Consider the following 14,341-nt stretch of genomic DNA (forward strand, 5'->3'; position numbering starts at 1 on the left):
TCTTCCACTTCCTGAGAAATTGTAAGTTAGACTAGCCTTTACCAACCTGGTGCCGTCCAGCTGTTTTGGAGGACAATTCACATCAGCCTCAGCCACCTGATGGGAGTTGTAGACCAAAACAGCTGAAGGGCACCTTGTTGGCTAAGGCTGAGTTGGACTCATGAAGGTGCTCTACAATCACCTGCAAACTGCAGCTCCATGAGCCTCCCATCACTGGAAGAGCCAGGATCCAGATGGCATTGTCCTTTGCCAAATGTGGCTCTTGAATCCATGACATTATCTGTGCCCCAGGAAGTTTTAAGTCACATCAGTCTAGCGTACAGCTCGGCATTATCTGAACATTTTGCAAATAGGTGCATTTAAAAATCCAATGAATGGAAAAGAACATTTCATGGGCTGGTGCAAGCTGGTGGTTGATTCCCAGAGCTCAGCAACTTCTGATCTCCTCTAGAATGTAACTTTGTTCAGAGTGATTCTGAAAGGGAAGATGCAACAGAAATGTGACAAATTACCGTGCTTTTCTGTGTATAAGATAAGGGTTTTTTTTACTTTAAAATAATGTTAAAAATTGGGGGGGGGGTAGTATTCTGGATATAATTTTTTTCTTTTTTTCACTAAGAACAAAAGAACATAAGAAGAGCCAATGGCCCATTCGAGGCATTGATAGCCCTCTCCTCCATGAATTTGTCTCATCCTATCCAGGTTGGTGGCCATCACTGCTTCCTGTTGGAGTGAGTTCCATGGTTTAACTACATGCCGCATGAAGGACTTTTTTTTATCTTCCAACATTCATCTTCAGTGGATGGCCATGAGTTCTAGTGTTGTGGGAGAGAGAGGAAAAGCTTTTCTCTATCCACTTTCTGCAGGCCATGTATACTTTTATAAACTTTGACCATGTCAAGTGTGCTAGCTGTCTCAAATAAACACACCTGACTTAAATATCGAGTGAATGCAGCTTAAATTTTCTAGTTGGATTGAAGCTGCTTTGAGAAATGAAACACAACAGTGGTATTTCTGAAGAAACTATAGGATTGATAAATTGCATGGTTGATGTTGTATGTGGAAGTGCACAGAATGTTAAGAAAAAGCTCATGTAGATCCTGAGAATGAGATCCTGAGAATCCTTGGTTCAAATCCCAGCGTTGCAAAGAACTTGCTTCCACAAGCCCCTCCTAAGCTTCCCTGCAAACTCATGGCCCGATAATTGTAACAAAATGTTACAATGAGAGAACGATTTACAGGAAGAGCCTCAGTAAACCGTAAGTGGCAGTATAATGACTTATTTGAGGTCCAAATGGTGGAGCAACAGCTACTGTATTTAGAAACTGTTGCCCTTAGAAGTGACCTTGAGGTGGCCCTTGAAAAACTCCTGAGTTATTCTTTTTAACACCCCATTTTCACTCTCCTTCTCTTGCCGTCTAGAAACTTTGCCATTGTTGCTCAAAGGGGTAAGTGTAATTCTCAGGTGGGTTTTTATTGTTTTTAGTCTTGACATTTTGATGTTGTTTTTCACTGCCTTGGGCATTATTGAGAGCAGAAAGGCAGGGTAAGCATGCCTTAATAAGCCAATGCATTAAAAATTACTACATCCAATATAATGATTTAATATTGATCTCAGGAAAAGCCTGGATTGGTTAGATGGACATATGTGGGGAGACTTGGCAATCCTGCCCATTCCCCCGCGTCAAGGGATGGGCTGGATGGCCTTCGTTTCCCTTTTGCCTGCTTTCTAACTTTTTGAGCCTCAGGAGGAAAATTGAAACTAACGCAGGCAATTCTGGAATGCTCTTTGCTCCCCTCCCAGTGCCATCGCAAAAGCAGCTTTACAGCAAAGTTAACAATGTGGAAAATATAGGACAGGCACATTCAACAATGAATGGCTTCCATTTGCTTAAAACGGATTTAGCCCTTTATGGGCTCTAATGCTTCCTTACTGTCCTCTTTAAAAAGTTGCTGTAATCTGTTCCACACATTTCCCCCAAATCACAATTAGGTGCCATGGGTCAGTGGACGACATGGGCCACTTGGTGGTATCATGATTACCCTCTGGTTGGCCCAACCATGGCTTTTAGGGATATATTGCCTGGGGGTTATTTTCTTCTTTTTCAGAAAGATAGTGAAGAGACAGCTCCAGGAGTCTTCTTTCTTTCCTTCCTTCCTTAATTAATATCCCACCTTTTTCTCCAAAGAGTTCAAGGTGGCATACATAGTTCTCCCCCATCTCATTTAATCCACACAGCAGCCCTGTGAGGAAGGTTAGGCTGAGAGGCAGCAACTGGACCAAGATTGCCCAGTGAACGTCCTGCCCGAGTGGTGAGGATTCGAACTCTGGTCACCTTGGTCCTAGTCTAACTGCTGCTCCATGCTGGCTCTATTCCCTGAGGGCAGCAGCAGCAGCAGCAGCAGCAGCAGCAGCAGCAGCAGCACTTCAGCCATATATCACCCTTCACCCTCCAGATTTTTTGGATTACAACTCCCATGAGCCTCAAAGGCACCTTCCAACATTTGGCTGACTCAGCTCTTTTCTGGGCAGGAAGGAGTATTAAAGGCTTCTTGTGGCAGTTGAGTCTTGCTTGAGCAATAAGCTCTGACTTGTTCCTCCATCCTTGGTTACTCTTTGGTTCTGACTCCTGGTTGGTCCCACCAGAGCTCTGGGTTGAACCCACACTGCTGTCCATGGTCCTGACTAAGCTTGGGCAGCCTGGACACCTCTTTGCTTAACAGATGCATACTTCCTATGGAAGGCAGCATAGGGGGAAGAGGCAAGTCACCAAAAGCTTCACATGAACATGAAGATTTCATTCTGTTCATCCCCTCAAATGGGGTAGACCTCATGGAATTTATTGGCAAGGAAGAAGGAGACTGAGGCACACAGAGGGGAGGGACAAAAAGATAAAGGCACAATGTCGGGGACTCAAAGAAGCCAAGGGGAAGCCAATAATTTGCTTTCGGGGAAGGGAAAGGAAGGGAAAGGGGGAACTTCCACTGCAATTTGCTCTCGAGATTGCAGGTAGGAACTGATCTAGGCACAAATGGCTGCAGGGCTTCTAGGACTGGACCCTCTTGATGCCTCCCTGCCCCCTTGGGACATGGTTGTGGACTTCATTGAAGAGAAGAAGATGGCCTCTCTCTAAAAAAAGAAAAGAAAAAAGGGGGCCGTAAAAATGTGTTTTAATTTGGTTTTTATCTTATCGTTTATTTTAATGATTTCTGAATGTTTTAAATAGTCTGTTTTAACTTTTCCCCTCTTACAGTTTCATTGTTTTATGCGCTTTGTAAATTGCTTGTAAATATTGGCCCATCTCCAGATGTATCTCTCATAGGATTAACTGCTCCAAAGCTTTGCTCCTTAACATGAAACTGCTGATATTGATTCCTGATCTAGATGGTCATGATCTCCTGGGCCCACATCAAGGGGCTGGCGGGGAAGTGTGCTGTGGCCATCTATCTTCTGGTCATTGCCGAGCTCACCTGTAGGAGAATGGAGAACAAGCTCTCAATTGATATTAATGTGGCAATGCAGTGGTTCAGAACACTCTATGGGGAATTTGGAAATGTGAGTTGTAATCCTGTTTTAGGGGATTTTCCTCTTTCTAGTTCCAACCCCCTCACAAATTGCATTATATTCAATAAAATGCCATGCATACTACTTGTATGATTTTGGTTTTACATTTTGAGGAGGATGCTGGGGAGCAGTGATTCAGAGTCTCCCTGAATGTAAGAACCCCTAAGAAACATAGTTCTGTTCATTAATCCTGCCTCAAAGAGGTTCGGGGGGGGGGGAGCATGTTTCTATGAAGGACTAGAAGTGGGGGCATTAAAGCCAATTTTTCACCTCAGCATAATCACCAGGGGTTGGGAGAAGGAGCTTTTTTTTATAATCATATTTATTAAAATTTCCAATAATAACAGAATAGAAAAGATAGAAGAGATAAAGAAAAGGAGCTTTAAGGCTGTTGTTGCTGTTGTTATTTATTAAATTTGTATACTGGCCTTCATCCAAAGTTCCCTGGATGGTTCACAACAGAAAAATACAAAATGTCTGCTGGCCTCCTGCTTCCCTGTAATTTAAAATTGTACCTCTCACTGTAGGGAGGTTAAATATGTTTGCGTTTTGCCGGAACTCAGTGCTCTTTAAGTCATGCCACAGTCGGGGGTGACCTCCTTATTTTAAACTCCGCTGTCCTCCGAATCTTTCCAAAATGATTAAGGTTACAGATAGGTAGCCGTGTTGGTCTGCCATAGGCAAAATAAAAAAAATTCCTTCCAGTAGCACCTTAAAGACCAACTAAGTTAGTTCTTGGTATGAGCTTTCGTGTGCATGCACAGTTCTTCAGATACACTGAAACAGAAGTTGCCAGATCCTTCTATATAGTGAGAAGGTGGGGAGGGGTATTACTCCAAACTTAAAACCATGGAGAGACCTGGTCTGAACAAAGACATTGGATTCTTATCTCATTATACATGACTAAGCCATTTTTCACCTTCTCACCCCTTGCCTTTTCCTGTAAGACCTATTGCAGTCGTTAAGAGTCATCAACAGGCTCATCTCAGCTATCTGCCAATCTCCCATTCCCACCACCCTTCTGAGTAATACCCCTCCCCACCTTCTCACTATATAGAAGGATCTGGCAACTTCTGTTTCAGTGTATCTGAAGAAGTGTGCATGCACACGAAAGCTCATACCAAGAACTAACTTAGTTGGTCTTTAAGGTGCTACTGGAAGGAATTTTTTTATTTTTTCAAAATGATTAAGTTAGGTTACAGACCTGTTCCAACTCAGATTCAGGTTATTTATTAAATTAAAGGCGAGGAAATCTCGCCTTATCAGGAGAATCTGGCCACTCTCCAGGCACCCGGCTTGATCTCCTTGTTGACCCCCCCTGTCTGCGTTTCCCGGCAGGATACAGGCTAGGTCGTGATCGGCGATCCTCCTCAGCGTGAGAAGGACACACCACTCTTCCCTGCTCCCTGCTCCCCCCAGGGAGGGGAAAGAGATAGACAGAAATGTATTTACATGCCTTTATTTCTGTCTTTGCAGCATTACAGAGAAACGCGTCTGCTCTCTTCAAACTCCAACAGCAGAGAGACAAACTCCACCTCCTGTACTTCCTGTACAGGTCAAATTACACTCTGAGCTAAATCCGGTGCTCAGCACTGTGAATAGACTGTCCCTTTGTTCCCACGGTACAGTCCCAACATTCCCATCATGTTTGGCTTTCCAGCCAGCTGCAGCTCGCTGCCACATTGCTCCTTTTCCGTAACACTTTCATCCAAAGTTCCCCGGATGGTTCACAACAGAAAAATACAAAATGTCTGCTGGCCTCCTGCTTCCCTGCTCTGTCATGAAGTTCACTGGGTGACCTTGGGCCAGTTGCAGTCTCCCAGGCTAATCTATTTTGTTGTGAGGATAAAATGATTTAGAATATGTAGCTCTGCTGATCTTTCAAGCCACATAGGTATTTAAATTTACTAATCAATAGTAATGACAAAGCCCATGCAATGCAAGCTGAGGGGAATCTGCTCACCTCTCCAAGTAAGTGCTGAGGCAAGAGGGAATCCCCCAGCATCCCTTGCACACCCTTGCTCTTGCCAAGGCATCTGCATAGGCAGGAATGGCTGGCCTTAGGCACTTAGAGTTGGGCTGCTTCAGCAACTGATTGAGCCTAGGATCTGTGGCACCAGCCATTTGTGTTGGTGTTAGGTGTGGGAGGACAACATTTTGCAAATGAAAATGCAAGACATGAAGGGCAAGTTTGAAATGCAACTTTTCTTTCCCTGGTGGCAGGCAGAGTGAAGCAAAATAATTAGAAGGGAGGGGGCAGGAACGGAAGGGTGCCAAGGAAACTTTACAGCACTAAAACCACATGGCAATATATGGAAATGTTGTCAATTACTGTAAAGCAAAGAAATCCAGGATTGAATTTTCCATAAAGTGTTTAATACAGTCTTTCTAGTGATCCTCAGAAAGAAGTCTCCGAAATGTCAGTGAACCAGAATTGATTTTGGATGTACCATATCCATTAAAGCAGGAACATTTTCTTTAAACTGCTTATTAATCTAACCTTGCCTTATAGGTTTTCCATGTGAATCCTTCCCTTCAGCCTTTACAAATCAGGGAAGTGTCACCCCTTGATTTACTGACAAAGCCGATGAGTGACATAATTTACCTCGCTTGAGATCAGTTCATCAAACTGAGGAGTGCTTTAGTGGCCATAAAAACCCAGGCATTAGATACAATTGCGCCTGTTTAAAATGCAAAAGGGGTAACCTACATTTTGAAAATGCGGTAAAAGAGAACAAGAAGCGATGCCAGGATGAAAATTTATGAGGCACGGAAAGCCTGCATATGAATTCAGCAATTGCTGTGTGGGGTGGAATTGGCTTGAAAACTCGGCTCCCGCTATCTAGTTTCCACAGACTCTTTGTTGAAGAGGAGCATTGTTAATGGATACTTCCAAGCAAGAGGGGCTGAGATGTTAGCATTCAGGCTGGCGGTATTATCTGGCCTCATGCTGCATGGGTCTTTTTAAAACACACACATTTTCCCCTTAGCATCACACTGGGGTGTTGCAACAGGGCTGTCTTGTTAGCGATACTGTGTAATAGCGAGGAACAAGCCTCCCGACGTATCAAGTGGCAAAGGTAGGCAGAACACAGAAAAATGTGGATCTCACTGAGAAGAGATACTGAAACTCCTGGCCAGTTGGCTTTGACAGAAAGGGAAAGACTTCCACCATTTCCCTAAGGGTACTGCAGTGCTTCTCAGATGCTCAGAACCTCCAATATCGTATAAAGGTTCAAATTAAAATGCAAAGCTGGCTTTTCTCTAGTTAGTCAGGATTCCTCCATTTAGTCAGGATTCCTCCATTTAGTCATGGAATACTTTCTGTCTGCAGTTCCATCTTTATGACCAGGACAGCAAGATATGAATGGGAGATCTGGGTGTTGCTTCCATTTCATCTGCTTCCAGTGATGTTCTGCCTTCAAAGGCATATCTATGCCCCCTTACGCTGTTGGCAAGAGGATGTATTGGTACCTCCAAAGCTGGGAAAGATCATGGACCAGAAACTCAAAATGTTTGCTTTTTGTCACCTTTTGTGCTCCATCAGTGACTTCCATCAGCCATCAGGGTTGGATTGGGCCTGTTCTTCTCCTTCTCCTTCTCCTTCTCCTCCATCTGTTGTCTGCCTGCCTGCCTTCCTCCTTCCCCCTGCTCACTGCTTTCCCCTTCCACTTCCTCCCTCCCTCCCTCCCTCCCTCCCTCCCTCCCTCCCTCCCTCCTTTCCTTTTTCCTCCTCTTGCAACTCTCACCTGCTCTCTCCATCTTTCTTCCCTCCAAGCCCTACTGGGCACTCCCACTCCTCTAATAGCACTGCTGGCTGACTGGGCAGCCACCCCTCCAGGGCTGCTGCAATGGCTCAGTGACTGGCCCCCAGTGAGCTTCATGGCAGAGTGAGGATTTGGACACCTTGCAATGTAGCAATGTGTCAAAAGATGCATATACTAGGAAAAATTGCCTAAAGATGCATATATTATGGAAGATAACCTACAAAAAGAATAGGGAAAATTTGATTGCAAAAACATGTACATTGGGCAAAATCGCATACACTTAAATTGCCAGGGGCTGCAACATCTAGGCCAATCTTTATTTGAACTGTCCTCCTTGCTTGCCACAGAAAAAACTGCCTCAGATGAATCACGGAAGAAATCCTTCCTGTTTGGGTTCAGAAAGTGGTAGAAATGCCCAAGTTCAACCTCAATCAAGTTTCCAAATAATATTTATCAGATGTTCTATGGTGTGCTCAGGGCAGTTCAATTTCCTGTTATCTGTCAAAAGTGTTGCATCTTGGAAGGCAGTGCTTTGATAGCCTCTGTTGGCTGGGATGGGAGGCAGAACTATTCCTAGTGGCTTAGCAGGAAGGACTCCGCTCTAAAAGGCTTCCTTAGAAACACAATGACACCACAGCGTGGCTCCTGTTTGACTACCCGCTTCCTTTTCATTGGAAAAAGCCAATCTATTTATGTACATATAGAGTGGAGAGTTTCTTCTTCCTCTAATCACAGAAGCTGAAGGCACTGGCATGTGTTTTTCTAAAAACATTTTCTCTCTCTCCCTGAGATGCCCAACCTTCAGACATAGTGGCAGGCTGAGCAGTCAGTGATATGTCACCCTTCACCTGAGTAGACAGGATACATTCTTCACAATTTGCTTCTTCCAGTTCTCAACAAACCTAATATATTGTTGCCAAGGTTCACTTTCATCACCTGTTTCAGCCTCCAGAACTCTGTTTGCAGTGTGAAGGCTTCCAGAGCGTGTAGGAACAAGAGTGCTTCTGAGTACATGCAGACTGCTTCCCCCTTTTCACTGGCAGCTTTCTCCTTGAGTAGTGAGTCTCACTTCCAAGCAGGTTTGAAGAAGAAGAAGTTTGGCTTTGATATCCCACTTTATCACTACCCTAAGGAGTCTCAAAGCGGCTAACATTCTCCTTTCCCTTCCTCCCCAACAACAAACAATCTGTGAGGTGAGTGGGGCTGAGAGACTTCAAAAAAGTGTGAGTAGCCCAAGATCACCGAGCAGCTGCATGTGGAGGAGCGGAGACGCAAACCCAGTTCACCAGATTACAAGTCTACTCCTCTTAACCACTACACCACACTGGTTCTCAAGAGAGGCTGTATCATCAGAGCTGTGCCATTGGTAAGGAGCTGTATTGGTGCCTCCCCTTGTCCCTTGTGCTCTTCTCGAGGAGAGGTGTCCACCATCCCATCTCCAGAAAAAAATGACATAATTGAGTCATCACAAACAACTCTTAAACTGGGCGTTTAACAACACAATAATAGAATAATAGAATTTTGGAGTTGGAAGAGACCCTGAGAGTCATCTAGTCCAACTCCCTGCAATGCAGGAATCCTTTTGCCCAACATAGGAGTTTGAACCCACAAGCCTGAGATTACTCCACAGCACTGCAGCCTAAATCTGGCAAGCCAGAGGCAGGAACTTCTGGCAATGTCACACTTGCCTTTTCGTTACTTCCAACAAGGTGCCAATAGAAAGGCACTAACCTGGAGGTTATGTCCCAGTGCACCCTTTACTTGGAAGTAAGCCTTGCTTAAGTCAATGGTAAACATTCTGTGGCACATAGACTGGAAATTGGTCCTGGCAGGAAAGAAAACAGGGAAAGCAACTTGGCTGCACATCCAGCAAAATTAAAATGGGTTGAGTAAGTATCTTCAAGGACTGTGATTGGATGAGCAATGGTGGGGCAAAGGAGGGGCAGAATGTGGTTGGGGAGATCAGTAGAAAGGCCTCTATGAACTGAAAGCAGAGACACTGTATGTACTTTTGTTACCCAAGAAAATCTTCAATAAAAACATTTTTTTTATTTTTTAAAAACAGCCTATATTACATATAACATAATGGATATGCTCTCACAGAGTCTTTTGGACTCTGTCCAGTAATGCATTACTGAATAAAAGTCTGACCAGTTAGGAATCTGGTTTGTGCATCCAGACTGAACCCACAAAGGGAGTTTTCTCCCACCGCTGCAACTGACAGAGGGTTGCCAAGTGTGTCCTTTATGGGTGCTGTGCTCTTGCACACAACTAAGGTGCATTTACAGACCTGTGGGCTGCAACAGTACATCCACTTACCTAGGAGTAGGTCCCAATGAACTTACTGGAACTTACTCCTGAGTAGGCACGTGTACTGTTATATACACCAAACATGTCCAGATCTTGTGCTTTTGAAGAAAAAAAAACAAAGAAGCCTGTTATTTACTTAAGCCCAGAAACTGACCCAGGATGTAATAAGAATTTTTTTAAAACATTTTTTTAAAAAAATGCCCGAGGCAAACAAGAGGCACCTCTCAAAGCCATCTAATATTTTAATGCATCACTGCTAATAACTTCCGTTATGCATCATCAAGATATGGGATGCATTAAGAAGAAGATTAGAAAAAGGAGCTAGGAAGCAAGATTCCATTTTAGATGCATGCATGGCGGCAGCGGGAGGCGGGAGGCGGGAGGAGAATTCCAGGAACCAAATCACTGACACATGGCAGCTGTCACTCCAACTTATATGATTAAGGCACAAAAATTACATGTTCTTGCAGTGGAAAATAGGGAGGGTTGATAAGAGGAACAGCTGGAGTTCAGCTTTCTTATCTGTATTTTACACACATCCCCTTGCATTTCACCTTCCTCCTCAGAATCCCAAGGGTTTAGAAATTCTCAGCCTCCACCCCAAGAATGTTTCTGTTTCTTACATGCAGTTGTGTTATTGGTGTGTGTGTGTGTGTGTGTGTGTGTGTGTGTGTGTGTAGCACCCTTCACCAACTTTCTGCCCTCCAAATGCTTTTGGACTACAACTCCCATCAGCCCCAGTCCGTGTGGGTTTGCTAGGGCTGATTAATGGGATTCAGGTGAGGGTCAGATACCTTGTCAATCCCAGCAGGTATATAAGAGGATGATGCGGCCTACCCAGGCCGTAGGTTGCACTGACTGGATGTCCCCCACCTGTGCTCACTCTAGGGAAATAAGGAATGTTGCATTTGACTGTACCCAGCGCCAGATTTAGATGAAGAGAGGCCCTAGGCTGCTCCACTTCTGAGGCCCCTCCTCATCCCTCACCCTCACAACTAGAAGAAAATGGAAGAGTGTTATAAACAAAATTGAGTGAAGCCAAGAATGATGAAGGGTATTTAAAACTCTCCAATCCACAATTTCTCCTCTAAAGGACATAAGGTATTATTGTTAAATACCATGGTGACAATACCATGGTGATAAGCCGGGTTGTCTTCTTATATACCTGCTGGAATTGACAAGGCATCTGACCCTCCCCTGAATCTCATCGCTCTCCTGTAGCTGCCTCTGATTTGTTGTTTAGTCATTTAGTCCAACTCTTCGTGACCCCATGGACCAGAGCACGCCAGGCACTCCTGTCTTCCACTGCCTCCCGCAGTTTGGTCAAACTCATGTTAGTAGCTTCGAGAACACTGTCCAACCATCTCGTCCTCTGTCGTCCCCTTCTCCTTGTGCCCTCCATCTTTCCCAACATCAGGGTCTTTTCCAGGGAGTCTTCTCTTCCCATGAGGTGGCCAAAGTATTGGAGCCTCAGCTTCATGATCTGTCCTTCCAGTGACCACTCAGGGCTGATTTCCTTAAGAATGGATGCATTTGATCTTCTTGCAGTCCATGGGACTCTCAAGAGTCTCCTCCAGCACCATAATTCAAAAGCATCAATTCTTCAGCGATCAGCCTTCTTTATGGTCCAGCTCTCACTTCCATACATCACTACTGGGGAAACCATGGCTTTAACTATACGGACCTTTGTTGGCAAGGTGATGTCTCTGCTTTTTAAGATGCTGTCTAGGTTTGCCATCGCCTTTCTCCCAAGGAGCAGGCGTCTTTTAATTTTGTGACTGCTGTCACCATCTGCAGTGATCATGGAGCCCAAGAAAGTAAAATCTCTCACTGCCTCCATTTCTTCCCCTTCTATTTGCCAGGAGGTGATGGGACCAGTGGCCATGATCTTCATTTTTTTGATGTTGAGCTTCAGACCATATTTTGCGCTCTCCTCTTTGCCTCTGATTAGTTATCATTTAACTCTGGGGGGAAAGAATTAGCATCATTAGTGCCACTTTGTTTTGTACGATTCCTTGCAAATGAAGGAAAACAACTTTTCTGCTTGACTATGTTGATAATATAATTTTGGTTACTGAGGACAAACAAGATTGTACAAAAACAAAATTGGGTGCAGGCCTGGCCAGGACATAGGCGTCCTGACTGTGACAAAGATGTCAGGTGTGCGTGTTTGCTTGATTAACAGCTTTTGGGAACTTCAAGGTCCCTGCTCTCCCTTCTTATGGTTTTTGTACTGGACCTGGAGACTCTAATAGAGAGCATTCCATTTCAAGAAGGAGGACAAGTGGGCACTCTATCAAATGACAGGGCAGGAGTTACATGGAGCAGGGCCTTTTCACTGGTGGTGCCCATTGTATGCCTCACACTTCCCTGACCTGCTCTCTTTTGGCTTGTATTTTGCAGCTTTATAATTTAGGAAGACTTTGGAAGAACTGGTTGACAAGTATTATTGGTTGCTGACGTATGAGAGGATTTTATTTGCTGCTATTCTGTGCTTCTGGTGTGCCAGGGTTTACACCAGCATAATAGAGTTGGCCAGGATGCCAGAAGGGATACAATTTACGAGCTTGCTCCATTATCTGCACAGCAGGGGGTGTTCAGTCAACAGTGCAAAGGCTGAGCTTAAGCATTCCCTGCTGGTTACCTGCTTTCAGCAACAGGGGTCGCTGTTAGGTAGTACCCAATTGGTTAGCTGCCAGATTCTAGAACTCCCTATGGTGGCTCTTAGGTAATTCACAAAATACAGAGTCCATTAATAAAACACAGTGTTCATTCATAAAGCAGTAACATAAATCTCCATTGCTACATATTGGGTGTATATTTCAGCGGTTGAAGTTTATGGCCATGCTGTAGACTTATGCGACTGAATAAAAGGTGGCTGGGCTTATTGTCTTGGGGTTTGGGGGGGGGGGAAGAGGTGACAAAACTGATTTCCAATAAATGCCCCCTTTATTTCCTAAGGGGCCCCCTGCACCAGAGCAATCTAGATGGATTTTACTTATATCTATAAGATTTCGCAGACTTTGGCTGTGAACTGGGGCCCTACCAAAAAAATAATAATCAAGTTGCACCCCACTGCTTCAAATTGGGCCCCACTGGCTAGCCCAGAGTCTAATAGTTGCTGGGCCTGAGTTGTCCTGCCCTTGCATGAAGTCTTGGGTTTGCTATTTTGGGAGAGGGGAGACTGCGGCACTGGGGAGTGGGCAGGCTGGCAAGGCCCCCTAGATTTAGAGGCCTGAGTTGCCCTGCCCTCACATGAAGTCTTGGGTTTGCAATTTTGGGAGAGGGGAGACTGCCCACTGGGGAGCAGGAGGGCTGGTGAGGCCCCCTAGATTTAGAGGCCCTAGGCTTCAGCCTACTTAGCCTATAAATAAATCCAGCACTGACTGTACCATTAGGTCCAGTTGCGGATGACTCTGGGGTTGCGGCGCTCATCTCGCTTTACTGGCCGAGGGAGCCGGCGTACAGCTTCTGGGTCATGTGGCCAGCATGACTAAGCCACTTCTGGTGAACCAGAGCAGTACACGGAAGCGCCATTTACCTTCCCACCGGAGCGGTACCTATTTATCTACTTGTACTTTGACGTGTTTTTGAACTGTTAGATTGGCAGGAGACCAGTGGATTACATCCCACATATAGTTAGCAGCAGAGTGGAGAAATACCAGGGAAATCTGCTGGTTGAAAACTTAAGGTATACTGCTGCTGAGGAGCAAAGTCATTCTGAGTACAGGCTTTACTGTGGCCATTATGGAGGTATCAGGTTAACACTAACACAAGTTCACTGGAGAAAAAAAAGAGGAAGGAGGTAAAGCCTTAGAAACAACCCGTATGTCAACAGTTGCTTAAGAAGGAATAGGCAAGGGAGTATTGGTTGCCTTTCTGTCTATCGCCCCCACAGTTTAGGTAAGGTACTACAAGCATTGCTGCTTTACACCCAACACCAGTTTGAGAAAGGGTTAGGGATTTCTGCTTCTGCTTCCAGATAGCTCTATCTTGGCCTGCGCATTTTACTACTCTTCTCCCGCAAGCCCTATTCTCCAATTGCAAAGCACAGCTGGTTTCTGGGACTGTTACTTTTCTGGAAAATTCAGATAGACTTTGCACCAAGTGAAGATATGGAAAACAATTTCCTCCAGAGAGATCCCTGTTTGGGATTAGTGCATAATTTTAACTCAATATGTATTGCTTTCACAGACATCTCTAGAAACAAAGGGGGGGGAATCAACTCTATAAACCCATTATTTTAAAAAAGCTGCATGACCTGTCATCTCTATAACGGAATCAACAATGGGCAGAACTGTGAGCTTAGTATCCAAGCTAGGAGGACACTGCAGTCCAGCATTATCCATCTCCCTTGGCTATATAACAGAACCTTATCTGGTGGAACTCACACAAGCCCAGCCTGGAGCATCCATCAGTTTATTTCAGCCCTTTGATAAATAGTTCTTTCAAAGTTTAGGCAGAACCCTTTGCTTCTGCTTTGCCAAGTCCTTTATTTTTAAAAATCAGTTGGCCAGGATGCATTGATTAGGCCCAGGCTCTGCCCTGGAGATAAAGAGCCAGGACACCCTTGTTTTTCCCCTTTATTCAGCCTTTGGGCTCATTCTGTTAGTCACATGCAGACAAAGATACAGATGGGAGAATTAATCCAAGCCAGTGCCCAAAGATTGAATGAACAGGGCATGGCATCAGAAACAGG

The 14,341-nt window shown here is 44.7% G+C and overlaps 1 long non-coding RNA gene across 2 annotated transcripts in view; it reads right to left on the reverse strand.

Annotated features, from left to right (window-relative positions):
* Window positions 1-3,206: 3,206 nt before the first annotated feature.
* Window positions 3,207-14,341, reverse strand: part of LOC309538032 — a 62,941-nt gene continuing 51,806 nt past the window's right edge. Inside the window, exons 2-3 of one of the 2 annotated variants that reach the window (XR_014222088.1) lie at window positions 9,652-9,740; window positions 3,207-3,471 (exon numbers count right to left, since the gene is read on the reverse strand). This is a non-coding gene — a long non-coding RNA (uncharacterized lncRNA). The remainder of the gene's footprint in view (window positions 3,472-9,651; window positions 9,741-14,341) is intronic. The other variant, XR_014222089.1, reaches the window with a different exon arrangement.

The sequence above is a fragment of the Podarcis vaucheri genome (assembly GCF_965113315.1).
Source record: "Podarcis vaucheri genome assembly, chromosome: 7".
In the NCBI taxonomy this organism is placed as follows: Eukaryota; Metazoa; Chordata; class Lepidosauria; order Squamata; family Lacertidae; genus Podarcis; species Podarcis vaucheri.